Source organism: Rhincodon typus, chromosome 41 (genome assembly GCF_021869965.1).
Source record: "Rhincodon typus isolate 14 chromosome 41, sRhiTyp1.1, whole genome shotgun sequence".
Lineage (NCBI taxonomy): Eukaryota > Metazoa > Chordata > Chondrichthyes > Orectolobiformes > Rhincodontidae > Rhincodon > Rhincodon typus.
Window position 1 is genome coordinate 5,472,000 of NC_063372.1, and position 4,770 is coordinate 5,476,769.

The following is a 4,770-nucleotide window of genomic DNA, read 5'->3' on the forward strand; positions in this document are numbered from 1 at the left end:
GTGTGTGTGTGTGTGTGTGTGTGTTGGGTGTGAGTGTGTGTTGGGTGTGAGTGTGTGTGTGTGTGTGTGTGTGTGTGTTGGGTGTGAGTGTGTGTGTGTGTGTGTGTGTGTGTGTGTTGCGTGTGTGTGTGTGTGTGTTGGGTGTGTGTGTGTGTGTGTGTGTGTGTTGGCTGTGAGTGTGTGTTGGGTGTGAGTGTGTGTGTGTGTTGGGTGTGTGTGTGTGTGTGTTGGGTGTGAGTGTGTGTTGGGTGTGAGTGTGTGTGTGTGTGTGTGTGTGTGTTGGGTGTGTGTGTGTGTGTGTTGGGTGTGTGTGTGTGTGTTGAGTTTGTAGCTGTGGTTGCATGCTGTAGGTTTGACATTAATATAGCCTGTGCCAAAATAGCGACGTGTCCAATCCCTTGACCCTTCAGTGCTCCCCATTGTGCCAAGCTGCCTGCCTCTTGCTCTGCGGAAAATTTCTCGCAGCCCGTAACTCAGCAGTAACGACCCTGTGCACTAAAAAGCGATACAAACCGCAGATGTTGGCAGTCTGTGACTGAGCACTTCGTTTCTTTCTCCACAGATGTTGCAGACCCACAGGGTATTTCCAAAATTTTATTTCAGGCTTCAAGAATGGCTGCTTTGCAGGAAATGAAGATTGGAAGTTGTCATATCAGGACAGAAAGGTGTACTCTTATTAGTTTGGTGGTATTCATGGTGGTGGGCCGGGGACAAGCAGTGGAGTGGGTTAAGGCACAATTTTGGGGCGAAACTGGAACCAACTTTACTCTGCATCTTAGACTGTACTGCAGCTCATAGTCAAATATTCTACTTCACAGAGTAGGCATCCTTCAAAAACAGAAGTTGCTGGAAAAGCTTGGCAGGTCTGGCAGCATCTGTGAAGGAGAAAACAGAGGTAACGTTTCGGGTCCGGTGACCCTTCCTCAGAACTGATGGTGGCTGGGAAAACGTCAGTTCGTATGCAGAAAATAGGGAGGGGGATGGGGTAGGGAGTAAACGATAAGTTAGAGCCCAAAGAGAGAGAAAGACAGTTGGACAGACAAAGGAGTTGCTAACGATCAGGCTGGGAGGGTGAATAGTTGTTAATGGGGACTGTTAGTGACTAACAGCAGGGGGTGTGTAGTGACAGGCTATGTGATAACAAGGCCTGGTGTGTGGGGTGGGGGGCTGGGACATGGGAGAGTTTAGGCCCTAAAATTATTGAACTCAATATTGAGTCCAGAGGGCTGTAGGGTCCCCAAGCGGAAAATGAGGTGTTGTTCTTCCAGCTTGCGTTGGGCTTCACTGGAACACTGTAGCAAGCCAGAGACAGAGATGTTGGCCAGGGAACAGGGTGGTGCATTGAAGTGGCAGGCAACAGGTAGTTCAGGGTCTTTTTTGTGAGCAGAACGTAGGTGTTCTGCGAAGCGGTCGCCAAGTCTACGCTTTGTTTTCGCAATGTAGAGGAGACCACATTGTGAGCAGCGAATGCAGTAGACTAGATTGTGGGAAGTGCAGGTGAAGTGTTGCTTCACCTGGAAGGTATGTTTGGGCCCTTGGATACTGAGGAGGGAGGAGGTAAATGGGCAGATGTTACACCTTCGCCGGTTACAGGGCAAGGTGCCGTAAGGCTGTGGGGTGTGTTGGGGGTGAAGGAAGTGTGGACCAGGGTGTCCCGGAGGGAACGGTCCCTGCGGAAAGTGGACAAGGGAGGGGAGAGGAATATATGTGGCATCTTGCTGGAGGTGGCGGAATTGCCATCTGATGATCTTCTGGATGTGGATGCTGGTGGGATGGTAGGTAAGGATAAGGATATCGCTGTTGCGGGAGGGAAGATAAGGGGGAGGATGGAAGTGCGGGAGATGGGTCGGACCTGGTTGAGGGCCCTTTCGACCATGGAGCTGGGGAATCCTCGGTTGAGGAAGAAGGTGGACATATCGGAGGCTCCCTTGTCGAAGTTGGCCTCATTTGAACATATACGACAGAGACAGAGGACCTGAGAGAATGGGATGGAGTCTTTACATGAAGGTGGGTGTGAGGATGTAGAGTCCAGGTAGCTGTGGGAGTCAGTGGGTTTGTAATGGATATTCGTGGCCAGTGTATCCCCAGAAATGGAAACAGAAATGTCGAGGAAGGGAAGGGAGGAGTCAGAGATAGACCAGGTGAAAGTGAGGGCAGGGTGGAGATTGGAAACGAAATCGATGAACTTTTCCAATTCTGGACGAGAGAGGGAAGCAGCACCGATGATATCATCGATGCATCAGAGAAAGAGTTGTGGGTGGGGGCCAGAATAGGACTGGAACAAGGAATGTTCCATGTCCCCCATGAAGAGACAGGCATAAGTGGGGCCCATGCGGGTACCCATAGCCATCCCATTGACCTGAAGAAATGAGAGGAATTAAAAGAGAAGTTGTTTACAGTGAGGACGAGCTCAGCCAAGTTGAGGAGGGTGGTGGTGGGTGGGGACGGTTCAGGTCTTTGCTCCAGGAAGAAGCGGAGAGCCCTAAGACCCTCCTGGTGGAGAATGGACGTGTAAAGGGATTGCACGTCCATGGTAAAGAGGAGGCGGCTGGAACTGGCAAACTGGAAGTTTTGAAACCGGCGTAAGGCGTCAGAGGAATCATGGATGTATGTGGGCAGGGGTTGGACCAAGGGAGAGAAGACTGAGTCAAGGTAGGAAGAGATGAGTTCTGTGGGGCAGGAGCAAGCTGAAACAGTGGGTCTGCCTGGACAGTCCTGTTTGTGGGTTTTTGGGAGGAGGTAGAAGTGAGATGTGACAGTGACCGTTCTCTGAGGAAGGGTCACCGGACCCGAAATGTTAACTCTGATTTTTTTCTTCACAGATGCTGCCAGACCCACTGAGCTTTTCCAGCAACTTCTGTTTTTGTTCCTGATTTACAGCATCCACAGTTCTTTTGGGTTTTATTTGGTATCCATCAGATACTAGGAAAACGACTAAATCTGCTTGCATACTGAACTAAATTTGTCTAAACTGAAAGATAAACATATCCCGAAGACTGTGCCTTATTTAAACATTTGTAACTATTATTTATATGTGTTTAACTTCCTGAAACTGTGAAGAATAACACCAGCTCAGTGACTGGAAGGTTGTTGATGTCACAATATTCGGCAAACAAGGGCTAGTTTAGTGAAATTCTCTCATATACCTCCAGCCGCTATACATATGCTACAGAGGGTTCACATCAGTGAAATGTGAGCTGGCATTTTCACTGCATGTCATGTAAATTCTCAGCAACACTGTCAACCAAAGACAAGACCTCTACTGTGGAAAGTGGAGATCATCAGAAGGACCAAAGATGAGAGCCCAGACAGCAGTGATTGAAGGATAAGCAACTATTTCCCAGGTCCATTGCTTAAAGCAATTCAGTTGCCTCAGTCAATCAAATCTGTTCAAGATCTTCAGGTCACCAAAGCACATTTCTTGTCGAACAATTCCTCTATGTTGACGAACCGGAGCTGATTCACATGAATACACAAGAATTGTTTTGCTCGGCACCAAGGATTTGATATTAATTAATTTATTGATCCATTTGAAATATATTTGAAATTTCTGTTTGCTCGGATTTATGCACCAGATGTCTGCGTGATACTGTTTTAGGTTTCGCTGACATAGATAACCTATACATTTAGCTGGCCTTGCACATCTACAGACCAGGTATGACTAGCAGCTAACATTCAGAAGAGGTAGGCTTTATGTAGCCAAGGCTCACAATAGTCCATGCTTCTGAGATTGCACTGTGAAGTACAGTTGAAAATGCTTTTCCAAAATTCCTCTCACTTCTTCAGAGAAGACATTCCGTGTTTGTTTTAATAGACTACTGCCTCGAGCAAATAGCAAGAATTTCAGGCCCATGTCTTAAGTATTTCTGCACTAATAGCCCAATATAATTTCAGACTCAGTGTGGAGCTGGAGGAGCACAGCGGGCCAGGCAGCATCAGAGGAGCAGGAAAGTTGACGTTTCGGGTCGGGACCCTTCTTCAGAAATGGGGGAGGGGGAAGGGTGCTCTGAAATAAATAGAGAGAGGAGGGGTGGGGCTAGGGACAATCCCCATCATTGCCAACTCCCCCATCACCATCCCATCCCACCTACCTTCCCCAGCCCCAGCCCTCCTCGCTCTATTTGTTTCGGAGCTCCCCTCCCCCTGCCCCCGGCCCAAATTTCTGCAGAAGGGTCCCGACCCGAAACGTCAACTTTTCTGCTCCTCTGATGCTGCCTGGCCTGCTGTGTTCCTCCAGCTCCACACTGTGTTATCTCTGACTCCAGCATCGGCAGTTCTTACTATCTCTGAGATAATTTCAAACTTGTTTTCTTTTGAAATTCAGGCCTCTAATTATAGTTTCTTTCATTACTCCACTTCAGCTGAAGTGACTGCTTGTTATCCTCTCAAAAAAAACTGAATTGATTTTGTCTGTTACCAGAATTTATTTATCAATATTAACTATCCATATAGTGAGATGCATAATGAGGAAAAAGGAGCATGTGCTGAGGAGTACGAATAAACACAAAAATTAAACAATTAAAAAAGGAACCATCTCTTTTCCCTCACCCACCCATCCGATAGCTAAATTCTTCTGCCAACTAAAATTATCCTGGTTTCACTGAAGCGTTTAAGAAACTGATGTTTCAGTCCCAGTGGCTCGGAGCAGCGTTTGCATGGCACACATGAATACATTTGAAGGCTGAAAAGATCAAAGTCATCCGCTGACAACCTGGAGGAAGAAACCACAAAACTGTTAAAACAAGAACAAAAAGGACAAAGAAAATAAAT